Below are 26,867 nucleotides of genomic sequence, written 5' to 3' on the forward strand. Positions count from 1 at the left end.
GCCCTGGGGACGCTAAGTCACCTAGGGTGGGAAGGTGCTAGCTGTGAGTCAGAAGAATCTAGAACAGCTATAGAGGAGGGACATGATGTGCCTCAGTGTAGGTCCCGAGACCAGATACTGAAGCAGGGTTGTTTTCCATCTCACGGACACTTGTGTATGATTCTCCCTGGAGAAGCAGCCACCTAGGATGCTGCAGGAGCTTTACACAGTTGGTGTCCACCCACCGCATGAGGAAAGTGCCCCCGGGCCACACAGTGGTGGGCCGTGGGGGATGCGGCGTGCATCCCGGACACACAGCCCCTCCTGGCCTGAGGCCTTCATTCCTCCAGCTGCTGGAGCACTGCCTGCCCTGGCCGGCAGCCAAGTCTCTCTAGGAATGGCCCTTGGCTGACAGAGCAGCCTTCCTCACAGCTAGTACCTTCCTCCCTGGGGACAGCCCACATGTAATGACTGGTCTGATGGGAAGGTGCGAAGCCCGGCCCCTTGCTTCAGTTTGGGACACCTCTGGAGGGCTCACCGCAGCTCCAGAGCTCCCTGGGGAATCCTCTGCGGCCTTGCCACTGCTCCACTGCGATTTCCCTTCTTCCTCTGACCCAGCTCCTTCCTCCCCACTCCCCTACAACTGTTGTTCTCCCCGGCATACCCCCCCTTAGGTCTTGGCCCAGCTCATATTGCTCTTAGTGCCTGTTTCCCAGATAATCTCACTGATGACACCACTGTTAGCATAGTGGTTCCTGTGCTGTGCTGTCACTTTGCAGAGATCATCTCTCTAAACATACTCAATGTTTATGGCATGGCTACTAGCAGCATCCCCATCATACGGATGAGAAGTCAGAAACCCATCTGCCGGGGGGATCCTTGAGTGGCTCAGTGGTTTAGTGCCTGCCTTTGGCCCAGGGCGTGATCCTGGAGTCTTGGGATCGAGTCCCGTGTTGGGCTCCCTGCCTGGAGCCTGTGTCTCTGCCTCTCTCTCTCTCTCTGTGTCTCTCGTGAATAAATAAATAAAATCTTAAAAAAAAAAAAGAAAGAAACTCATCTGCCAAAGACAGAGTAAACGGTAGTCAACTTTAAACTCCGATCTGTCTCTAGAGCCCAGGCTCTTGGAGTCTACCTTTGAGGTTCCTTGATTTCATGGACCGGAGACCATGATATTATTTAGCATAAATATTTTGTCATATTCCGGGGTGCATCCCATAAATGACATTATAGATGTTAGCTTTGCCTAAAAACTCAATGGTTATAAAAGACACACTGGTTTCTTGCTCACATTACCCGTTGGCAGCTCTGAGTGGTCTGACAGGCTTTCCTTTGTGCATCTTCTCCTTTCAGGACCAAAGCTAAAGTTCCAGTCCCTATTTGAGTATGTCCTTCCTATGGCAGAGGGAACACTGTGGCGGGAAAGGTTGTATCGGTCACATAAGCACATTGGTCTTCAAGCCCGGAGAAGGTAGCGGTGATGTGTGCTTCATTTCCTGGCAGAGGGAAGTGGATGAGCATGGACCATAATGCGATCTTTTATACCAGAAATCCATGCCAGGGCTATGGTCAATCAATAATCCATTTTCACCATTTAATCGGAATTCAGAAATCACTACCGTGATGCATTATGTAATGCATGGTAAAGGAATATTCCAGGTGTGCAGAGGAGGTTCAGTAGAACCAAGAGGCGACGCTGTGGTGGCGAGGGGACACGGTGAAGAGAAGTGTGGCAGTTTTGCCAGACCAGCCTTTGTGAATTTGCAGGATCCTCGTCCTCCAGGTTGGGGACGTCCTCCACCCAGCGAGCATGTGGAGGTGTCCGCGAAGGCAGGATTGCCATCACAGAAGAATGCAAAGCAGCATAATTGAGTTTATTTATTTATTTTTTTTTAGTTTTCCAAGAGGTTTCTGGTTTTATATTTTTGATGTGAAAATAGTGATTTGGAAATACCTTTTCCCCCCTGTGTCTTGCTTTCTGTCAAATTTGGTACCACCGAGACCCAATGAATGCTACTTGGTGAGCTGCCAAACTAAACACATCCCAGCCAAGCGCCTAATAATGGAAACAAACATGTGGTGGGAAAGCGTCTTAGGGATGTTTTGTGGAAATAAGCTCCTGATGAGCCTGCAAAAACGATTATTTCTTCTTCATTCCTTAAATCTCAATAAATTATATTAAATCTGCTAGCTTTCTTTTGTTGTAAGTAATTTTAATTCCAAATGGTTAGTTTTGACTATTCATTTCAAAGAGTTAAAAAAAAAAAAAAAGGTCTGTATCTTTCACAGGGAAGCTCATGTGTTATAAGGAAGTTCCAAAGATGGGATTTTTTTTTCAGAAATATATAAAACTAGCGTTCTATTTATTTTATTTTATTTTATTTTATTTTATTTTATTTTATTTTATTTATTATTTTTTAATTTTATTTATATTTTTGCTTTCTATTTATTTAACTGTATTTATATCTGTTGTACTAACATTATACAAAATTTAATTATTATTAATTTAATTAGTACATTTAATCTACTAGTACATTTAAAAAAAATAACTGACCCACTTTACCAATAATACTTGTACTCTTTGGTTTTATTTCAGAAGTTCAGTTTTATTTTCTTTTCCCCTAATGATATAAATTGATTCATTTTTTTCAGTCCCTATTCATCATTTATTTATTCAAGAGATATTTGTTGATTTTCTACTTCTATCCGGCAACGGGGATTCAGTACCATAAGCACTATGGGGACCTGGAGGAAAACTGGTGACATTTGCAAATTCTCTATTCATTTGATTAATATTGATACTGTCATCATTCTACAGAAATGAGTGTCCAATTCCATATGTGCACCCTTATCCCTCCATACTGATGCATACACTGACTCAGACAGCTCTTCCTTACTTGGGAGACTCAAATTTGTAATTATTTATATGAATATCATTCTCATTGAGCTTCGAGAGAGCCAGGAGGATTGTCCATGACAGCCAATGCCTTTTTCTTTCTGTAGACATGTGTCTGTCTTATAATCCTCTATGCACTGGCTAGAAATACAATTATTTAGAAATTAATTAAAGTCAAGAAATTACTTTTTCAGAAACCTGTCACGAGGCCAAAATGTTAGCCTTTGGACTTAAAAATAAATAAATAAAAATAATAAATTAATTAAAAAAGTAATTTCCTGAAGACTATTTTGTTTTTAAAAGAAAAATGGTCAGAAGACTTGAATTTCCAAAGTTTTGCAAGTTTAGTAACTCACAAGGGGGAATTCTCTCCACTGTACAGACTTCTCTTTTCACTTCTCTGCTGCCACTGAGACAATCCAGCTGCATTCAAGGGAGGGTGAGGCCAGCTCCTTGGAGCTATGCAGAGCTTTCATTTACGTCCCATGTTGTGTTCAGAGAGCAGAGTCATGGCAGGTGATTCATATTCATTACCTCATTGCTCAGACAGGCTACCTGGGAAGTCATAAGACATTTGCTGGTGAAAATATTACATGGGTCAATATTCACATGCAAAGTTCAAAGAAAAACCAGCTCAAATCTGGGTGGGGATGTGTCAGATTCAGAACAAATAAAATTATGAGTTTCTAAGGAAATCTTTTAAGGTGAAAAGTGCAAGAGACAAGGAAAGATCATCTTGATCTTGTTTTCTAAGATGTCATGGAGTGCCCTGTCTTAAATATTCCAAGTTGCATGGTGCTTGAATAATACTTGTACTCTTTGGTTTTATTTCAGAAATTCAGTTTTACTTTCTTTTCCCTAATGATATTAACTGATTCATTTTTTCACTCTCTATTCATCATTTATTCATTCAAGAGATATTTGTTGATTTGCTACTTCTATCAGGCAATGGGGATTCAATAATAAACCTTCAATCTCAAGAGCTATATCACTAAAACAATATTTGGTTGCAAGAAGTGCTAGTGAAGAAGTAAACAGTGATATTGGAGGGAGTAAGAAGTGGAGGTAATTGGAGTAGGGGATGCTATATTATAGGGTGTCAAGGGATGACCATAAAGCATGAGAAGGAACTAGCCATACAGAGAGCCTAGGGAAGGGCATGCCAGGTAGAGAGAACCTGGCTCTGGTTGGGGGGCTCTGAGATGATCAGGGGGTGCCCTGAGATGATCAAGTGCTTGACAGGTTCTAGGAACAGAATGGATCCAATTTGGTTTGAATGTAGGGAGTGAGGTGAGACTTAGATTCTCCTTTAAATGCAATAGGAAACCCCTGGGAGGGTTTACGTAGGGAGTGATGAGATCTGATTTTCATTAAAGTAAAACCATAACATTAAAAGACAACCTCACACCTGTCAGAATGGCTAAAATCAATGACACAAGAAACAACAAGTGTTGGCAAGGATGAGGAGGAAAAGGAACCCCCGTGTAGTGTGGGTGGGAATGTGAACTGTAGAAAATAGTATGGAGATTCCTCAGAAAGTTAAAAATAGGGGCGCCTGGGTGGCTCGTGGTTGAGCATCTGCCTTCAGCTCAGGTCATGATCAGGTCCTGGGATCAAGTCCCACATCGGGCTCCCCACAGGAAGCCTGCTTCTCCCTCTGCCTATGTCTCTGCCTCTCTCTCTGTGCCTCTCATGAATAAATAAATAAAACCTTTAAAAAAATAAAGTTAAAAATAGAACTACCCTACAATTCAGCAATTACACTACTAAGTATTTACCCAAAGAATACAAAAACTCCAATTCACAGGAATATATGAATCCCAATGTTTACAGCAGCTTTATCTCTGATAGTCAAATTATGGAAGCAGTCTGAATATCCATCAACAGATGAATGGATAAAGGAAATGTAGTATATATACAGTGGACTATTGCTTAGCCATAAAAAGAATGAAATCTTGCCATTTGCAGCAATGTAGTTGGGACTAGACAGTATTATGCTAAATGAAATAAGTCAGAGAAAGACAAATGCAATATGATTTCACTCGTATGTGGAATTTGAGAAACAAAACAAATAATGAGAGGAGAAAAAAAGAGAGAAAGTCAAACCAAGAAACAGACACTTAACTATAGAGAACATACTAATGATTACCAGAGGGGAGGTGGGAGGGGAGATGGGTTAAATAAATGGTAGGGATTAAGAGGTGCACTCGTGATGAGCACCAGGTATTGTAGGGAAGTATTGAATCACTAAGCTGTACACCTGAAAGAAATATTATACTGAATGTTAACTAACTGGAATTTAATAAAAACATAAAAAATAAAGGTAGGAAAAAAGAAAAAAACAAAATATGCACAGAAAAACCCCCCAAATCAGGCCATACCCCGAAATCACTGGTCTTTCACTTGCTGCAATTTTCTTTTGTATCAGAGAACCCCTAAAGACCTGCATATGTGCTCCCAAGTTTCCAGTTCTTGGGGGTCTACCCTCCTCCAACACCCACAAAAGCCTCCTTGATTACACTGTGGTTTCATCACTCCTGGCTCAAGATGATCTTTCCATTGGCATGATGGTCTACTTCCTGGAAGGAGTTGTTACCTTACCAGTTTTTCATAATGTCAGCTCTTCAGTTGGCTTTACCAATGCTCTTTTTGCTACCTTCTGTCAGTGCCCTCAATCAAGATGGAGCACATATACTCCTTCCACTTGTGTTCAAATGTGTGAAAGTATGAGGAGTGTGTAGGACAGGTTGGCCTGGGACCCAGCCCTGGGCAGAGAAATCTAATAGAGTACTATGGTGCCAAGGGTTGAAGCAACCTGTCCATAGCAGATACATTGAAGACACACACTTTCCAGTCTGGAGGAGAGGTAGGATCCAAGGGCATTAATTTGAGTTTTTGCAATTCCAAGACTGCTATTGAGGATACTCTCAATGTAACTAGTAAGACTTCTGAATCAAAAACTATATCTGAGAAACAGTATATCTTTTTAGGTTCCTGGAGTATACTGGGGGAGGTATTTGTAGGTGGTGCTAATAGATGTGCTCAGAAATGTCACACAGGATGTAGGTGGTCAGTGATGGTGATGCCATGGATTTCCACCTGTGAAGATGGAAGTCCAAAGGAAAAAAAAAATATCTGTTGGATTTGGTGGAAGTTCTTGGGACCTCTGCATTTTGGAGGGTGGAGAGCAATCCTATGGCTCACTATTCTTCCCAGAGGGGAATTTATCTATGGTGTCCATCCACTCATCATGAATTTAGTCCTGGGTTTGACTGGACTGGGACTGCTCTGCTTGGCAAACTCTTCCACCCTTCTCAGGGAAGATATAATTGTAGCAGGGAGAAACTCTGTGATTCTCTCTAGACTTAGAAAAACACAATGAAAAGGAAAAACACAACCAAAAGGTATTTTGGTTAGAGTTGCCTTAGGAAAAATTATTACAGGGAATTCGTGGAAAAACATTGCTTTCCAATTTCAGAACTACTCAAAATATTGGGTAGCTAAATATAAAACACTGTTCACAATCCTGCAGGTCCTGGGGCCTGGCTAAAAGCGATGGCTTCTTTCTCTGTCTTTTTTTTTTTCTCTCTCTCTCTCTTTTCAATTTTTTGGTCTTAAATCAGCCTTAAAAGCTTAACCAAAGATAATTATCAAACAAGAATCTTAATTGTTCTCCTAGCACAAGTTCTTAGTTAATTTGAAAAACATGCTTGGTGTTAATGAAATTTCCCTCTGAAAAATAATGGCTGAAATGAAAAAAAGGAATGTTTCATGGCTTGAAAGAGCTCACAAATGCATCTTTCAGGAAATGTTTTATAAAGTCTGTGAAAATCAAAGGAACATTTCAATCACCCAGCGTTCTTGGCATGGATTATAGAGTAAATAACTCCCAGGATTTTGTGTGTTAGACTGGAAGATCTTGCTCTTCGTGCCCCTAAAGATCTAATCAACAGAAGGGAACTGAGATTGTATAGTAAAATTTCTCAATTGAAAGATGCTGGGGCTTGAAATTCACTTCTAGGCAGAATTATTAAAATGTATTCTTTGGTGATAGAACTTTTCTTTAATACTTTACCCTTTTCTCCTTAAAGCAATGAACAGCAATAAAAATACAAAGAAAAAAAGTGCGGAGGGATGCAGTGAGTATCCAATCCTTTCTCTTCCTTTTTTTCTTGCTTTACATAGATGTGCAGTTGATTCTCCTTATCTGAGGCAGGTATTATTCTAGAAAGTCACCAAAAGTGCTGAATTAGTAAACGCAGAGCCATTGTTCCCGGGAGAAATGCAAGGGTCATTCCTACAAGCCTCTGGCCATCACGTTTTCATCAACAGATCAATACAGGTTTTAATACTGGTTTTAAGTGTGTTTCTGTTTAAAGGCACCTTATTTAAACTACGTTGCTGATTCATTAGCCTTGAACTCCTGGCCAATAGCACTATAATTCATAATTGAATGAAGCTTATTTAGCGCATATTTGGAAAAGAAAGATTCAGAATGTTATTGTGTAGATTTCATGAACTATGCCGGCACTTGGCATAGGTAGGTCCTCAAGATGCTTTGAATTTCAAGAAATCTGTAGCTCTTTATAGGCTGGTCAAGCCCTCGGGCTGGTCTTGTCTAATACAGATCCCTTTACCTGGAAATTTTTCGTTGCCCAGAGGTTGATTAGGATCCTGCTTTCTGGGAATTATTTGGACGCAATTAGGCCTAAACCTTACACAATTTTCCTTTGAGAAAGATTAAAAAAAAAATGGGAATTCCCCTTTCGTACAAGGATCATTGTGAAGAATCAAGCCATGTGCCCTCAGTTGGGAGGTGCTGATGAAAGGTGCTAAACTTCCCAATTTATACCTCCTGGAATGTTCTGATTTCCAGGAGGTCAGAAGACAGTTCCTAGTTCATTATAGCATATATGGGTAGCTTGAGGGACTAGAAATCTGGAGATGGAGGATTCAGGAAAAACTCTTTTCTCCTTTTGACTAAGTTCACTCCTGCTTGCTCCCTCCCACCCCAATTATAATTTCCATGAACAATTTTCCTCCTCTTCACTCAAAAGGGAACAGCACTTGGCCTTCTTGACAGTGACTCAAAATGAAATAAAATGCGTAGCTGACTTTATGTAATCAAGCATAAGGTCTTTTTAGGTGAATGCATTTTACCTGAAATGGATTTCCAAGAGAAGCAAGCCTGGAAGACGTAGGATGGTCTGGCTGGTATAAATTACTGGATGTCTGTGTTCTGTTTTCTTTCTTGGCACAATGATGATAATGATAACTCTTCTCCCTGATCTATCGTTGAAGATTCTACATTCAAGAGTGCCATCTTTAAGAGGGTACAAGCCACTAGAGGGGCCACATGGCTTCTGTATCTAGAGAACATTATTGATCCCCTGAAGTGCTGGAAGAACAGCTTGCACTAAATTGAACTAGTTACCCTAGACCTCCTATGTTTTTGGTGGCCACTACTTTCCCACTAACCCCTGATTCAGTTTCCCCTGGCTTGCACAAGGCAAACACTCAGTCCTCTTTCAGTGGTTTGCCCAGTTGTTACAGGAAGTCTGTGGAGCTGTGTTTTGTGAACTAGCTGATAGTTCTCACACATCTTTTCAATCCGGGCCCTTTCATTGACCTCTACTGCTGCTAAAGCCATTTAATGTCGGCACCTAAACACTCAGAACACCTGTTGTGTTCCATGTAGACATGCAGGGGTTCCTTCCACCCCTTGGTCTCCTGGACTTAGGAGAACCATTGCTTGTCATATGTACCTTCCTCCCATTTCTTTTATAAATAAAGCCTGAGGAACACCATCCCTCCTCCTGCCCCTGCAAATAAGCTTCTCACCCACTTTGTTTCCCTAGTATATAGATGCCAAAGGCTACCAACCCTACTGTAGTTGCCTCGACTTGTGGGAATCCTAATGGGTGATTACAAATATTCTCTGGATGAAGTCCCTGCTTTAGGTGTTAACATAGATAAAGATCATTTCCTTCCCCTCTGCCCAAGAAAGAAGATATCAGGAAATCTGTCTCCCATGTTCTGAGACATTAGGTATCATTGTAGTTTGAAATGGCTTTCCAGGACCTACAGTATAGAAGCAGAGTTATTATATATGGATTTTCAATACTCTAAAAAAGTCATCCCACCAAAAAAAAAAAAAAAAAAAAGCTCCATTCAGGAATATATCTGTCTGTTTTGAATACAGGGTTTACATGCAACCATAATGAGTTTCTAGACATAATACTAACAAATTAGAAACCTAGACACTAAGGAGAGGAAGGTTTGGTGAAATAAAAGTAGTTAAACTAGAGTTTGATTTCTATATAGATTTTTCTGTATCATTTGTGATTTCTATACATTAGAAATATATATATATATATATATATATAAGTCAGAGAGTACATAGCAGAGATGTTTTGGTGAAAAAGAGGAAATCTTTGGCTTGTCTCTTGGGTATGGCTGAAGCCCTAGGTTTCTAACTCTGGTGATGGAAGAAAGTTCCACCAACCCACAGCAAACTGAGTGGCAGAAATTATCCTGTTTATTAGTCAATGCTTTCCTCGCTCTTTGCTTCTGGGCAACTGTGAGAACTGGACTAGATAAGCAGAGAAAATAAGTCAAAAGTATGTGAGTGCTCTCATTGGGACTACTCGATCAAACTTTGTAGAAAGACTTGTATTCAAATAAGAAAGTCAGTAAGTAAGAGTAAATGGGAATGTTCAGTCTTATCGTTTTGCAGGGCTAGTGCTTCCCAAACTAACCTACACGCGCGTCATTTGAAATCTTGTTAAAATGCTAATGCTGATTTTGTAGGTCTGGGGTGGCACCCGAGGTTCTGCATTTCAGTAAGCTGCCAGGGGATGTGGATGCTGCCGTCCAAGGACTACAGTTTGAGTAGCTGGAGCTAGGGGATGTTTACCTTCTCTTCCCCTTTTTGGCTTCCTCTCTATGGTTATGTAGCCCCACAACCAGGACCTCTGAGGTTAAATATGAGAACAAAAGTAAAGGTAGCAAACTTTTGCTGTTACTTATTGGCCATTCCAATAAAGACAGTGAGTGAGTCCTAGTGTGTTTGGGCTGTGTCATAAGATACCACAGGGGAGGTAGTTTATGAAACAGAGAAATGTATTGTTCATGTTTCTGGAGGTTGGAAACATGGATCAGGGCACCAGGATGGCTGTCTTCTGGTAAAGGTGACTTTCCTGTTCCTGGCTGGTGTCTTATTGCAATGTCCCCACATGGTTAGAGGGACTAGAGGTCTCTCCAGAGCCTCTTGTGTAAGGCACTAATCCCATCCAGGAGGGCTCCACCTATGACCTCAGTACCTCCCAAAGGCCCGTCTCCTAATACTGTCACATTCGGGGTTAGGATTTCAACGCATGGATTGGGGAAGGGAGACACAAACATTTAGACCAGAGCATGGTGGGAAGAAGGTACTGCAACAATGTTACAGTTTACAGGGATTACCTAGGGATCCTGTTAAAATACAGATTCTGACTCCATAAGTAGGAATGGAGCCTGAGACGCTGGATTTCTATCAAGCTTCTGCATGACACTAAAATTGCTGCTTGAGCTGTGAGTAGTGAGGGTCCTAACAAACGATGGAGCTTACAACTCACCCATCCTTTTTCTTTCTGTCTGCCTTGGTTGAATTTTCTGGAGAAGATCGAGGGAAAGGCAAGAGGCAGAAATCTTAATTTTAGTTGCCTGGGATCCTTGCTAAGATTCTGTGGAGGGGAAGGTGAAAAGAAGCAGGTGGGATGTTAGTGTCCATTTCAGGAGGTAATCAGCCAGGTTCCCTTTGATTTAAGCTCTTTCCCACATGGGTTCATTTGCTTGTTATTTCATGAGGCTTGTGCCTGTCCTGTGGCCCCAAAGCCCAGAGGTGTCCAGACGGGTCGTCACTCTGCTACATATTACAGGCCACTTAGAAGGCTGAAGACAAGTAATTTCAACCCAGGGAATTCCCTTCATGACCAAGACTGCCTCTTCTTCTTCCCACTTCGAATGAATAGAAGTCAGCAGGACTTTCGTCACCTCTCACTTCTGTTCAGTTCAAGTTTCTGTCTGCACATGTGTGCACATATCATTTGGAGGCAGACGGAAAGGCTGGGTTAGATCACCCACCACTCCAGGGACGCTCTTCATTTCCTAGACTGGCAGTGGCAACGTAGTGCAGTTTTCCATATGTACCTAAGCATTTTTCCCTTTGAATTCATCACAGTGCATCCTGACCCCACACCCTGTCACCTCCCCACCACTGTGCAGCTCCTGGCTTCAGTCTGGGCTCCAACTCTTGGACACTGACTGTTGAGGACCAACCATGGGGTCATGTTCATGAGTCTATTGTGACGGTTCATCCATTGCTTACTTTTTCATTACATACCCCGTATACTTCCAGACGATCTTTTGTTTCTGTGCCGGACACACATATATACACACATCAGTTTTCTCTGTTTACTTCTTCTGAAATCATATTGCACAAGCGTGAAAGCTGAAAAACATCCCACTTCCTTACCAGCCAGTTGAAACTTTCCTGATGACAGTCCGAAGTAACCACAATAGGCAATGAGTTAACATTTCAGTTGGGAGGATTTCCCCACCCTCCTCTCCTGTCAATGAGGCATAAAGTTCCCAGCTGATTTCTCCATCTGGCCCCACCATTCCTGGAAACCTGCTTCTAAAGAAGTCAACGGGAAGATGTGAAAGAGGGGTTTGCCTAGGCATAGGAGGTGGAGGCGGGGGGCCGATGTGGTCTAGTGGCTTTCTCGTGGAACCACAACTGGGAGCCTGCTGCCTATTTTTGAGTATTACCACTAACTTACTATAGGGATGCAAGCTCCCAAGTTCTCAAAGTAAAAAAAAAAAAAAAAAAGAATACAATACACAGGAGCTGAAGTTCCTCATTAGAAATATTTTGAGCATGAAAATGTCAAGAATTGGCCTCATACATAAAAATCTCAACTGACTTTGGATAAAAATATAAGCCACAATTTCAATAGGAAGGGCTTCTCTAAACACACTTATATACCTACACCATATAGAAAACAGCCACAGCAAGATCTGATTTCTTTTTTGAAATTTTTTAAAGAGTCACTTATTTATTTTAGAGAGAGAGCCTGCCTGTGCCGAGGAGTAGGGGGAGGGACAGAGGGAGAGAATCTCAAGCAGACTCTGTGATGAGTGCATAGCCCAATGTGGGGCTTGATCCCATGACCCCAAAGATCATGACCTGAGCTGAAATCTAGAATCAGTTGTTCAGTCAGCTGTGCCTCCCAGGAACCCCAAGATCTGATTTCTTAAATGTTAAAGGGCAGGCATCTCTCACTGTTCCCTACTCTCTCTGAGCATTGATCCAAGAGGGTAGGCTGCATGTTAGTTTTTCCAAACTGGGTGAGAAAAATTCCGAGAATTATAATTTTTTTCTGCAAAGCCACCTGCCACAGTAAGAGGAAGAATGTACTAAAATGTACAACACCAACAGCCAACCCTTAGTGACGTGTCAGTGTAGGTTCATCGATGGCAACAAATATACCCTCTGGTGGGGGTTGTCGGTCATGGAGGAAACTATGCATGTATGGGGACATGGAGTATATGGAAAATCTCTGTACTTTCCTCAATTTTGCTGTAAACCTAAAACTGTTCCTAAAAAAAATAATAGGTAAAAAAGTTACTCAGAGAAGATCTTTAAAAATCTGTCATCTAATTTGTGCATAAAACTAAGTCAATCCTCAGTCCCCTATTTGAATTATGTTCAAAACTTTGGTGAAAGTTACTTGAGCAATTTTTCCACATAGATACTTTACTAAGAGAAATAATCAGGAGAAAAATTAATAAACTGTGCAATTAAAAAATAATATCTTCTTTTAAGTTCAAAGTATTATTCTATGTCATGAAAATTAGGTAACATTATTTAAAAATTCACAGATCTGATATTAGATAATTTCCCTGAAATAACAATAAAGGTTTTCTGGAAGACTTTAAAAAGTTGCCCTTATTTCCTTTACTCTTTTAAATGTATGAATTCAGTCATAAGGCTTTATTTCAAGGTCCAAAGGCTGTTGAGTTCCCCTAAAGCTACAGATGTTCAACCACTAGCTGGACCATTAATTCTAAAATGTCATTGTTGAGATGGCTGCGTCAAAATCACTTAGAAAATTTTTAAAATTTTAGATTATAAGGCCGCTTTCAAGTATCCATTAAATTAAATTTCCAAAGGGGAATGAGGAATCTGTGTTTATGATTCCCAAGTGTTTAGGGTAGGCATGCAAGTTTGGGAATCACTGGATTCAGTGGTTCCTGTTTGTTTGTTTGGTAATTTAGACTAGAAAAAGGGGACTGATCAAAATTACACTTAACAATTCTTAAGTTCTAAAATTCTGTGGCTTAAAAAAAATCGTAAAACAATTCACACTTAGTAATGCAGTATACAACTAACACTGAAGCCAAGGAATAGACAATCCCAGAGCTGTGGAAATCACTCTTTGTGCTCCCAAGGACAATTCCTACCTCCCAAGGAGAAGGAACCACTATCCTAACTCTTGTGATAATCACTTTCCGGCTTTCCTTTAGTTTTACCACCTAGGTATGAATCCCTAAGCAAGAGTTTATTTTTGAATTATATTGATTTATGTTATATGATCTCTTGTATGTCTTGCTTCTTTTGTTCGAATTATGCTTATAAGACCCACCTACACTCTTATATAGCTGTAGTTCAGCCCCACTCTCGCCTGTGTAATACACCATTGTCTAAATAGGCAGTTCATGTACCCATTCTACTTTTCGTGAACGTTTACATTTTTCCCTAAGTTTTGGATATTATTAGTAATAGTGTAATTAGTGTTCTTGTCCTTTGTCCTGGTGCACACATACATAAATTTCTGTTGAATTCACACATACATGCAAGCATGCACACTTGCACACACCCACACATATGGGCAGTCTTTGCACTGCACAAACTATGTGAACTAAAACTTGGACCTATCCAAACTGTGTCTGGGCTCTGCCAGTGCTATCTCAGTTGCTGTGGAACTATGCAAAGTGAGGACACAGTTTTAATATGCAAAAGTTTCAGTTAACACGATATTGTCAAAGCAAGGACAGCCTCTAACACACACATATACAAGGAGTGGAATTGCTGGATAATAGGAATTCATATCTGTTTCCTCAGTAGTGCCAAACTGTTTTCCAAAGTAGTGTACGAATTTATACTTTTCTGTCAGCATTGTGTCAGAAGTACCCATTTTTCCACATCCTTACACACACTTGGCATTTCCCAGATTAGTAGTGAAGGTGAGCACCTTGTTCCATGTTTTTGTTGGCTGCATGTATTTCTCTTAGGTGAAATGTCAGCCTCGCTATTTTTCTATTTTTCTGTTAAGTTGTTTTTCTTTTTTCTTACTTATTTATAGAAGTTCTTTATATAGTCTGGTATGTTTTTTGCAGATGTGTTATAAATATGTTTTTCAAGTTTATGACATTATTTGATGAACAAAAGCTTTCGGTATTAAATGTAGCAATATTTAACATTCAACAATATTTTTCTTTGTAGTTCTACTTTTGTGATTGCTTAAGAAAGCCCATCCTACCCTAAATTCTAAAAGATATTTACTTAAATATTTTCCTAAAATGTTAAGGTTTTGCTTTTGGCAAATTTAGGAGCTTGATTCATCTGGAGTTGATTTTTGTTTATAGCTGAGGGTACAAACCTAATTTCCATTCTTTTTCATCTATGTGTAGATAATTTTTCCATATTTATTTGTGAATGGGCCCTCCGTTCCCAAATTATCCACCATGCCACACCCTGTCATATAGCAAAGTTCCTCTAACACCAGTGCATCTGTCTCTGGCTTCTCTATTCTGTTCCACTGGTTAATTCATTTGTCCCCAAATACTACATTGCTTAACTACTATCACTTTATAATGAGTCTTTCCTAATTATTCTCTTCAGAAGCATTTTTGCTCTTCTTAATCCTTGGTTCTGAGTTACATTTTAAAATCACCCTCTCAAGCTACATGAGATTTTAATAAAGGTTATAAGAAATATACAGATCATTTAGGGTCAAATTAGCCTCTTTAGACTATTACTAAATCTTCCTGACCATGAACATCATATTTCTCTTAACATCCAGATTTCCTTAATATCTTTGAGTAAAGGTTATTCTGTGTACAAGTCTTATTCATATTCTGCTACATTTATTCTTAGAAACTTTATAGAGTTTTATATTGTAAATGTTCTTTAAAGGTATATTTTCAAAGTATTTTTTATTTTATAAATTATTTTTTATAGGTGTTCAATTTGCCAACATATAGAATAATATCCAGTGCTCATCCCATCAAGTGCCCATCTCAGTGCCCGTCACCCCAACCCCTGCCCACCTCCCCTTCCACCACCCCTAGTTCGTTTCCCAGAGTTAGGAGTCTCTCATGTTCTGTCTCCCTTTCTGATATTTCCTACTCATTTTTTTCTCCTTTCCCCTTTATTCCCTTGCACTATTTTTTATATTCCCCAAATGAATGAGACCATATAATGTTTGTCCTTCTCCGATTGACTTATTTCAAAGTATTATTGCAGAACTGCTAGTAGGGAACTTTTAAAATTAGGTAGTAGATAAGACTGCTTCCTATCACTACTATAGTCAACATCACATTGGAGACCTTAGCTATCACAATGATACCAGAAATATATTAGAGGGGTTAGGTTGTGAGAAGAGGCTCATTATTTATGGATAATATCATTGTATGCATGAAAAAATTACTTAGAAATAATCGATGAATCACCAAGTTGACCAGATATAAGACCAATATGTGGGATCCTTGGGTGGCGCAGCGGTTTAGCACCTGCCTTTGGCCCAGTGCGCGATCCTGGAGACCCCGGATCGAATCCCACGTCGGGCTCCTGGTGCATGGAGCCTGCTTCTCCCTCTGCCTGTGTCTCTGACTCTCTCTCTCTCTCTAACATAAATAAAAAAGAAAAAAAATATGCAAAAGTCAATTGTACTTCTTAGTTGCACTTAGACTGCATGTGATAAAAGTGTAATATTTAGCAGATATAAGGAGAACTATGTTTTGGTACAATAGCTTTCTATGAAAAAGCATTGTTTTGTGGGTGTGGTTTGCCATTTGACTAAGCATTGTAGAAGCCAGGCCCTTACATCAATTGCCATTTGGAATTCAAACAAGTTAGTATCTGTCTATACTAGTATACAAAAGGGATTCTTTAATACAGAACTTTATAAAGGCAACAAAAAAATTGACTAAGAACCACTGAATCCAATACTATAGATTGAGACTATCTGCAAATTACTCATTTATAATACAAATAGTCATATTAATACAACACACTAGAAGTAACCCAAAGTATTATTCTGACCACAAGTTCTAATTCCTTCTGGTAAGATTGCTGAAATATGTAGGGTTGGTAGGGGTGAGCATCTCTGTTTAAATTCCATTCATTCTGTTTGTATCATCATCTATCATCTGGGTACTTTGTTGATCTTTTCTGGGTACCTGGTACAAATCTGCACTGGAATGGTCACCTCTGTACATCGAGCTAGATTAGAAGTATTACATTTGTTATTGTTTGTTTTTTCAATTATTTTTTAGCATTTGTTATTTTAGTAAAGAGCCTGTGTCATGCTCTAGTCCAGACCCATGCACTTGTGGATTTTAAGAACTTCTTTCCTTTATTTCTTTCTGGAAAACAGCAGCTGCTCACTATAAGGGAAATGGTTAGTCTGTTTGTGTAGGACTTCATCCTTATGTTCTGACTCATTGTTTTCTCCTCTTCCCCCTTTCAGGAGGATAAAAATCAGCTTTCAGATTCCTAATAGTTCTGATTCTACTTGGACGACTCCTCCATACTTATGGTGGCTGTGGGAATTCATGGTATCTCTTCATCCCATTCACAAACTTCTCAGGAATGACTTTTTATCTCACATTTCACAGTTTAATCTTTCCCTGCCCACTACCAGGGAGCTACAAAGCCCCCTATACATCTCTATCTACAAGATCGTTGAACTCTTTTAAATGGTTTTGATTAATGTGTACCTCATGTTTAAAAAACATAATAGAGGAAAAATGCAGTGACAATTAAAAAGAGAAAATGCCTAGGAAGAAAATTAGAATTGTGCAAAATATATGTAAGGAAAATGTTAAATCACTGAAAGAGAAAAAGGAAAAATGGAAAAGTTGGAAGGGCATATCCTACCTTCAGTAGGAAGATTCAATATCCTGATGAGGTCAGTTCACTCTCAATTGGTTTATAAGGTTATTGGGAGCCCAACAGGAATACTACTGGGATATTTTTTAGAACCAGATAAACTAACTTCCAAGTTCACGGATAAAGAAACTGTGAAAGAGAAGGCCAGGAAAATCTAAACTGAGAAACTAATTGGGGTATAAAGGTATATTTACAATAATTAAGCATCATGGTATGGAAGTATAGATAAGCAAACAGATCAGTGAAAGTGCATAAAGTGCATAAAGTGCATAAAGACTCCAGAAATTGATCCAAAGACATACTGGGATTGACTATGTGAAGAAACAACCATGGCATAATATTGATAACATGGGACATTTGAATATTTGTTGAGGGAAGGCAGTACATTGGATTCTTGTCCCTCTCTTTCACATTAAAATAAACACAAAATGGATACAATATGAAGTGTAAGCAGGGAAACTACAAAAATACTGAAAGAATTTTTAGCTAATTTTGGTAAAAGTAAAACCTTTTTGTGTGATGAAAAAATAAGGTAAAATACTGATAAATTTAATTAGAAAACAGTAACATGTTTCTAGTACATTTTGCACTATTTAGGAGGATAATTATAGATTTTAATGCTTAAATATTACTCTGAGTAAGTATTTCTATACTTATTAAAATCAAAACTGGATGGCTCAGTCAGCTAAGCATCTATCTGCCTTTGGCTCAAGTCATGATCCCAGGGTCCTGAGATCGAGTCCCACATAAGGCTCTCTGTTCAGGAGGGAGCCTGCTTCTCCCTCTCCCTCTGCCTGCTGCTCCCCCTGCTTATGCTCTCTCCTTCTCCCTCTCTCTCTCTCTGTCAAATAAATAAATAAAATCCTTTTAAAAAATCAAAATATAGTTGGGTAGAAAGATTTTATTACTCTCTCCGTTAAGTGTTGGCTACTTGAACTGCAAGACTACCCATGTACTTGATATAATTGAGTTTTATTTTATTTTTGTTTTTGTCTCCCTTCTTTCCCCTCTTTCCCTCTCTTATTCCCCCCTCTGTCTCTCTTTCCTTTCCTTTCTTCCACAAAGTACCCAGAAAGAATATATGTATGTATGTATGTATGTATGTATGTATGTATTTATTTATGTATTTATTTATTTATTTATTTTTAATTTTTTTGGTAAGAAGGTGGGGGAGGGCAGAGGAAGAGGGAGAAAAGGAATCTCCAGCAGGCTCCATGCCCAGTGTAGAGGCCAATGTGGGGCTAGATCCCACCACCCTGAGATGAAACTAAGAGTCGGATGCTTAACTGATTGAGCCACTCAGGTGTCCCAAATCATTGGATTTTACCAGGGTTATCCTTTAGTAAACCTTGCAGCTTCTGTTCTTGAGAGCTAAGGGAAAGAGAGACCAAGAGACAGAGGAACAAAGACACAGAGAGAAGGATACAGACAGATACAGAGAGAGGGGCAGACAACCCTCAGGCACTTTCTGTCTGCTGTTCACTCATGCAGCTAATCTGTTATGTCTTGGATAAATATTTATTGCCCAGCTATTTTGGGTAGATGTTGCTGGGCATGGGGAAGATTGTCACGATGCCTGCCCTCACGGAACTCACAGAATCTCAGAAAGAGAGGCGAGGATTCCTCTTTGAGTTAAAGACAACACTTGATATGATGTAAATTGACTGGGTCTATGATCAGCTTGGTCATCCCAAAAGGTTGGCTGGGACCAAGCTATTGTGTCATTAGATTGTTTTTTTAATTGGCAGTTGAAAGCAGTCAACCAATTCATATTACTGTTTCAACGCATTCTTATGAACATTGTCCTAAGTTCTGGACTTGGTAAGAATTTTATGAGTTGCTAAAGAAATCCTTTTATTTACTACTTATTGTGATTAAAACAAGAATGTATTTATTTAGTAACAGTGACAAATTTAGCCTAGCCTATTATCCAATTAATCTCTCCACCTACTTTTTTGCTGTTATTACTAAATGAGGAGAAGAAAATGATTAAGCCCATCCATTTTGGGGTTCTTGGTTCTTTTCGCATCATATATGAGCTGGTTGTTATTTGTTGGAGTGTTTATGAGGGTTGGTGAGGTGAGATACTCCTCTATCAGTGTAGCTATACACACACCTGAGGTTGTTTTTCTTTTTACCTTCCCTGACTGTCAAGTTTATGGTTGTGCATAGATATCCAATTAGCTTTGCAAAGACCACTCAAAAGCTTTTCCTAGTTCCTTGAAACCTACTTGCTTTCTCAGTAGCTTCCCCCTTTCAGAGTCCTAAAGAACCTCATAAGTGGCTCAAACATGAGTCAAGTACTGAGTAACACTTTCAAAGCAGAACGCTAGCCTGGTTGTGTCCTTCTGGTTTCCATACAAATCAATCAACCATAGATCATAAAACTCAACCTGTAACAACAATCACTAATATTTATTAAATTGCCAACTGGTTTGAAAACCTGTTCAAATATTTTGCACCACCCACAAAAGCAGTTGCAATAAACTGCTTGGTTATAAAAATCATGTAGCACATAATTATTGGCATTATTATGTTCATTTATTCTCTCCTTTGCTCTTTTTGAAAGCAAAATTCTTGGTTTGAAAAACAACTTTCCAGTGACATTTCCCATTCTGAGTTGTGATGTGAATTTTAAGTAAAAAAATAAACTTGGGGCAGTGATAAAAATGAAATTGGACCTTTTCAAAACTAAGAAATCACAAACTAATTTACATGAGTCATTGCTGATTAATATAATAATTTTCATAAGGAATCTATTGTGCTGTGTATAGAGAAGCCACTATGGAAACTCATGAAAGTACTGTGGTGTGTCAAAGTTTTAGATTAATTTTTTAATCTTTACTTGGAAACTGTAAACATGTGCCTGAGTTTAGCACAGGGAAATTTGGATTTGAGAAGAAGAAGCTGGGATTCTGACTTATTTATACTGGCCAGGACTTTAGTTACTGATGTCCTAAGAAATACTGAGCTCATGTACTTCGATTGCTGTTAGAAATGGATATCCCAGCACCTGCTGAGGCTCCTGCCATTGTGCCTGTCTGCAGAATGGGTGCTTTGATTTTAAAAGCTCTGAGGTAATCTACTCTGGTGCACCAGCCAGGGTCAACAATTTTATCAGCCTGGCCAAGTATTAGAAAAATGTTGGGAAAATAAAGAGCCCCCCAATTTTAATGCAGCTTTACCCAAAGTTAGTTGGTTATATCTTCAATGGAACTTCCATTACTTGACAGGAGGCTTTGCCTTTTGATGGTCACTGATCGCCGGGAGCCAACTGCCAACGACAAGTAACTGTCAAGATCCTGATCAGACTCTCCCCTCAGAGTGCCCGTTCAGTATCTCAACATCTGGGAATAATAGGTAAGTTGTTTTGTTGACACTTTCGTGTACAAACTAGATTAAAATCTCAGGCCATTTCTGGATAGGATGAAAGTTAGGATTAGGTCAGTGGCAATACAGTGCTCATGATGAGGTGAAAAATCTCCACGTAGGCAAGTTCTGAGCTTGTCTTGCAACATTGACGTAAAACTCATCCATCGAGGACCAAATGGAGACGTCAGCAATGGGACCCAACACCTACCAGGTGCAGGGAAAGGTGTGAAAAACACCTAGCACCTCTTAAAAGGCTTTCAAATTAATTGCAGCTGTTAAACCCTCTGAGCCCATATTATGTAATTTCTCTTGCTGTGGGGCTGCAACCATCATATATCTTCATTATGTAGAAGGAAGTTAAAGCACCTAGGGTGGGTGATTTACCAAAGACCAGGGAGCAAATCTAATTAGAACCTTAGACTTGGTAGCTTTCTCTTTTCCCATAAGTTCTCTTGTGGCTTTTCTGGGGTCTCATGAACTGCTTGGCTAAGGAAATCGGTTCTAGTTCTGAACAAAAGCATGTACCACCACTCTACAGTGTAACCACCCTGTTGCCAGACACAAGCCTCACGTGTCAGATGAAGATCTGGGTGGCAGATACCTATAAACTAAGTGACACAATAGAAGAAACACACTTGGAAAAAGACAAATATTGTAGTGCTTTCCTATGATATTTTACGTAGCGGACTTTATAGATGACACTCCTTTCTCCCATGCCTTCCATTCTTTAGATAGCTAGTCCAACCCAGTGTAGGTGATTATCCCCCTGGCCAGCGATTGGTTCTGGAATCGTCAGGCCTAAATTAACCAGAGCTAGCAAAATACAAGGAGAACTAGGATAGCTTTAAAAAAATCAAGTTGAGAGAGGAGAGCAAGAAAAAGAATATGTATACATATCCAGCTGCTAACACAAACACAGGTTCTAAGCTGGTGGGAATGGAGAGGGAAAAATCTGAACATTGTCCCCTTGCCTCCTTGGCTTCTCAGCCCTGGCCATCCCTAGTCATGAACAAGAAGGCATGTTTCCGGGCAGCCCGGGTGGCTCAGCGGTTTAGCGCTGCCTTTGGCCCAGGTCATGGTCCTGGAGACCTGGGATCGAGTCCCGCGTCAGGCTCCCTGCATGGGGCCTGCTTCTCCCTCTGCCTGTGTCTCTGCCTCTCATGAATAAATGAAATTTAAAAAGAAAAAAAGAAGAAGGCATGTTTCCTTCACTGCCCCTTGCAAACTAGCTTTAGAATCGAGCTGTCCTGAGATGGTGGAGCAGGAGATGCCAATACTTAGGTCTCCATGATGGCGATCATGAGCTATTAAATCAACCCACCCTGAAGACCTTTATCACCTGGGCTTCCTCTGATGTGAGTTAATGCATTTTTTTCTCATTATGTGAAGCAGTTTGAGTTGGGTTTCTGTACTTAGAGTAGAAATTCTAATCAATATACCCTGACATTTATTCATTTGTCTCACGTCTTATGGATTTGGGGTGCCTGTGTGCTGGTCAGTCACACTTTTGCTCACACCTCAATCTGCCTGCCCTTCTCTGCACTCCAGAAGGTTGACCATTTTGGACTGCATCACCCGGGTTCTAGTGATTTCTGGCTTCTGGTTAGTTTCAACGAGTTGTGGGCAGGTACCAGTAAGGTATGAGAGGACAGAAAGAGACATTCCCATCAGCTTAGAAGCTGCATTTTCTGCCTTAGAAGCAGCCGTGCCCCTCCATGACTGTAACTCCCAGAAGGGAACCCTCTTCCCTGGCTCTATACCTCTTTTTTTGCCTTATTTCTTCAGCCCTGGGCTGGTATGGTTGCCTCTGCTGTCTGCCTCTGGCTGCCCCAAACCCCCACATTTGTCACTGTTATTTTGTCATACCTCCACAAATGACCTTTCATCATCACAGTCTCCTCTTTCAAACCATGTGCAGGGAATTGTGTTGTCTTCTAGGACTTTGAGCCATACATGTGCCACCTGCCTAACTCCCTGACCTTCATTTGTTAGGAGCTATAATATTCTCCAACCCTGAGCTATAAACAAAGCTATTCAGCATATAAAAGGATTTGATGAGAAGTTTTCTCCTGCCAACTTATTGGTTGACTTTGGATGGGTGCGAGATTGGCAAGATTTTTACGCAAATAATTTTAGATTTTGTGGACTTTGCCATCTCTGTTGCAACTACAACGTCTGCCATTTTTTTTTTTTTTTTTTTTTTACGTCTGCCATTTTTAAACAAATGGGTGTGGGTATGCCCAAAACAACTTTATTTATACAAATAGGTAATGGGCTGGATTTGTTTCCACAGGTCACAGTTTGCCAACCTCTGTGTTAGTTCATTTAGCTTATGACCCATTACTCTCTAAAATTGTTACAAAGGAGAATGCATGTTTTTGGATTGCAAGGTGACTACTATATATGATAAGTCATTTGGGGGCATAAATTGTATCACATATATCCTGGAAGAAGACTTTTCCTTTTTTTAACCAGCAGACAGTCATAGGACAGATGCAGTGATCACCAGAGAGAGAGTGCTCACTCCTAGCTGGCCCTTCCAAACTCCTTTCTGGAGCCTGAGCTAGATGGTTTTATCTAGGGGGAGACTGGATTTTAGAAACAACTTTCTACCACTTACTATTTAAAAAAAAGAAAAAAAGATTGATTGATTGATTTGAAAGAGACAGAGAGAAAGAGAGAAACCCAAGCAGACTCTTTGCTGAGTGTGAAGCTCAATGCAGGTCTTGATATCACAGCCCTGAGATCAGACTTGAGCCGAAATCAGGAGTAGGATGCTTAACCAACTATACTACCCAGGCGCCCCTACCATTTACTCTTTATTGTCAGGCAGGGGGAGGCACGGGGCATTTTCCCAGGATGGCTCCCAAGGCTATCAGAAAGTTTAGATTGGTGAGCTACCGAAATCTCACGTCTTCCAAGTAACTTCTTGGATTTTTCAAGGTCAATACTACCTCTCCCTCTATGGTTCTTCCATAGGACTCTCCTGATCTCTGAGTCAATATTATGTTTTGGTTTGTGGTAAGTTGGCAGTACACCAACTACTGTCAGCTACTTGGTAATAGAGGCCTTGAGGACAGAGATAGGCTCCATTCAGCTTTCCATGTGCCATGAAACCTACTACTGGGCCTTGCACAGGGTGGGTGCTCACTGTTTAATTGATTGAACTGAATTTAAATTCTTAATAGTTAGGGATGCCTGGGTGGCTCAGCAGTTGAGTGCCTCCCTTTGGTCCAGGGCGTTATCCCGGAGTCCCGGGATCGAGTCCCACATCCGGCTCCCTGCATGGAGCCTGCTTCTCCCTCTGCCTGTGTTTCTGCCTCTCTCTCCATGTCTCTCATGAATAAATAAATAAAATCTTTAAAAAAATAAATTCTTAATAGTTATATTAAAACTTGAAGGCATACCTTCAGCACAAATGTAGGTTGACTAGCACATGCCTAAATATGTGAAGGCTACACATTGAACTATGTCTACACACTGGCTTGTCTTCCTACCCCTGCAGCTTACTCACTGAATTAGCCCTTGTTATTTGGGGGCAATGCTCTCCCCCTGCCCAGTCCCTGTCCTCAGCCTGACAGGTTGCACAGACCTCCTGGAGCAGAGGGAAGTGAAGGGTTCCTGAAGGAACCTGGGGTGAGCACTGACTTAGCTTCCTGGGGAGACAGGCTGGGCTGGGCTGGATCCTTCCCTTTATACCACTCCTGTCTGACTCAGGACTTCTAGGTAGCTCTAAGTGCCTTCTAGGACAACACCATCTAAATATAGGGGGGCAAGAGAACAGATATCTGGAGAATTGGTCTGCCAGACATCTACTTTGGGCAATGGAGGGCAGCCAACTTAAACAAAAGCAGACACTCTCTGTTCTCTTGGGGCAGTGGCTGTGATCATGGCCAACCCTCCCCAACCCTTCACTCCCCACCAAACTCTCAAGCATTCTCAACCCTGCTTTTTCAGGCCTAGTGGTTCAGTTCAGCTCATACTGTCCTCTCCCATAATCCTTGTTCATTCAAGTCATTACTGAACTTTCTAAATCTTTTGGCATAGAGAAGGAGGAGTTGAGCATCTTTTATTGTAGAGTTCATGACTACTGGGGTGCACTGGGTAGAGACCTCCTTAACTAGGCCCAAAGGGCAGCAGCAGAACCCAGAAGGTGCACCTAGAGGATATCATACGCATATCCCCAGTGAGTCTGTCCCCTGAACAATCATTTCTGTTGGAGCATTTTGCTATGCTCGGTGTATACCAGTGACCAGATTCACCCACAGGCCTTGCTAAAATATAGGCTGCTGAAACTCACTTCCAGAGTTTCTCATTCAGTAGGTAAGTCTTGGAAGAAACCCGAAAATTCACACGTCTAACAAGTTCCCAGGTGATACTGCTTGTCTGAGGCCCATACTTTGAGAACCACTGGAGTATATGATTGTATAGTCAGGAGAGACTTCAAAATAGCCATGGTTCTCATAATTCCACAGACATGCAATGGGTTACCCTAGCTGGCACTGGCCCTAAGATATTGTTAGAAACTTGATCTTTAGTAGCTGGGAAAAGAAGGAAAACATTTAAAGCTGCAAGCAATTTCCAGTCTCTAAGGGTAGTGACATGAATTTACCTCAGAGGCAAATTGTTGCTTTTGGTCTGGGAAAACCACTTGAGTCTGCCATTTATTTACAAAAATGTAAATCAAATATTCACCCACTGTTCTAGAGGGAAATGTAAAGTCAGTATTAACCTGAACACAGATGTTTGAGACTGAGAAGTTAAGTGTTCTATTTGATAACATAAATTTTGGGGGAAGATGGAGCCAAACTTCTGTCTGGGAGACACAGTTGTCTGGGTGGGGGTTGGGGAGTGGTGGCTGGGTCAGCGCGGGGGTGGGGGGTTGTGTACGTTCCAGGATTTCTAGGCCTGTCTGATTCTAAGGGTGCTTTGCTTCAAACTGTGGCCTCTTCTTGTTTTGTGTGTATAGCCTTTGTTTTCCAGAACTCCAAAGCAGAGACCCCAGGACTAAGGGAAGAGAGTGCCTATAATAAAACAACTCAACCAGGCACTTGGTATGTCTCACAGATTTTCTGATATAATTTTTTCTGCTGGGAGTTTTCTCCAGAGGAAAGGAATATTTCCATGCCAGTCTACTGGAGAATAGAATATTCAGCCTAGGAAAATGAAAAGGGAGGAGACAGTATTCAGAGTAAGGGAAGGGATCTCCTTTCTGGACCTCAGGGAGCTAGCTGGGCCTGGATTCTGAGGGTGACTAGTCCCTGGATAGCCTGAGGGTAACTGGGAGGTCGAGGTCCATGAGGTGGGAGCTAGCCTGAGAAACGGAGCAGACTGCTTGAAGACCCTTGAAGACAGGACAGGCTTTCTTTCCTTCTCTAGTACCTGAGTTTTTGGTGAAATATGGTTCAAGGTTGGAGTTTAATCTTTGTTGGGACACGAAGGTTACTAGCTTGGAGCTAAGTAGCCAAGGAGGGTGGACTTCCCCATAACATGGGGGTGTCCCAAGGATTGTTTTGAGGAGCTAAGGAACATAAGGAGCCCAGGCATGAGTAAAGTGACACCAAAGTGGGACAGGGCAAATTTCTTTGTAGGATGGTTGGAGCTCGAGAGGAAACATAATTTTGAAGTCATGGTACAATGAAACTGGATATCTGAGATACAAAGTGAACTACAGTTGGTTGGTTTGGTTAATAGCTAGAAACAATTTTGGGATAGGCATTATTGCGAGCATCCATCCTAAAGTTCAGATACAAATAGAAAGCATTTTTTTTCTTTAATAGGATAAGGCAATTCAAGTTTTCATGACAAGTAAATCTATCCAAATAACTGCATCAGCAAGAAATGGAACCCTTGATCTGTAGATCTTAGATAGGAAGTGAAGTTGCACTGTATGAGCTTCAAAAACTCCCTCTAATTAGGCAAAATGATTTCCATCAATTCTATTAATCTTTCATGGCACATATACAAAAACCCTAAACAGAGAAGGAAATAAAACCATGTTAGAGCAACAGAAGGGGTTGAGTAGGTGCAGAAGGTCACCAAAAGGAATCAATTTTCCTGTAATTTTCTTGAGAGCTCCAAAAATAACAAACAAATATCAATTTGGAACCAGATTTCTCTCTACTTCATCATGGCTCCCAGGGACTAGCAGACTGGACAAGGCCATCCAGAAGGTAGGACATCTTGACTGTAGCCAAAGTAAGCATACTTGTGCAGAAAACCAAAACAATTTGGGAAGAAGAAGCCAACATGTAACACATGCTGATTCAGTGGAAAAGTGAATTTATATCTAGTACATCAAAGAGTTGGATCAAGGACATCACAGTACAGGCACAGGAGCCATAGAGATGATTATCAATAACTCACACTGGGAGCAAGTGGCTTATGCAGAAGGCAGTCATCTAA

General features: G+C 40.5%; 1 long non-coding RNA gene across 2 annotated transcripts in view; it reads right to left on the reverse strand.

Annotated features, from left to right (window-relative positions):
* LOC112661380 (uncharacterized) overlaps positions 1 to 26,867 on the reverse strand; it is a 111,938-nt gene that overhangs the window by 6,265 nt on the left and 78,806 nt on the right. Inside the window, exons 4-5 of one of the 2 annotated variants that reach the window (XR_007403467.1) lie at positions 15,710 to 15,823; positions 3,229 to 3,423 (exon numbers count right to left, since the gene is read on the reverse strand). This is a non-coding gene — a long non-coding RNA (uncharacterized LOC112661380). Of the gene's footprint in view, positions 1 to 3,228; positions 3,424 to 15,709; positions 15,824 to 17,084; positions 17,220 to 26,867 lie in introns of those variants that run through there. The other variant, XR_007403468.1, reaches the window with a different exon arrangement.

Source organism: Canis lupus, chromosome 18, assembly GCF_003254725.2.
Source record: "Canis lupus dingo isolate Sandy chromosome 18, ASM325472v2, whole genome shotgun sequence".
In the NCBI taxonomy this organism is placed as follows: Eukaryota; Metazoa; Chordata; class Mammalia; order Carnivora; family Canidae; genus Canis; species Canis lupus.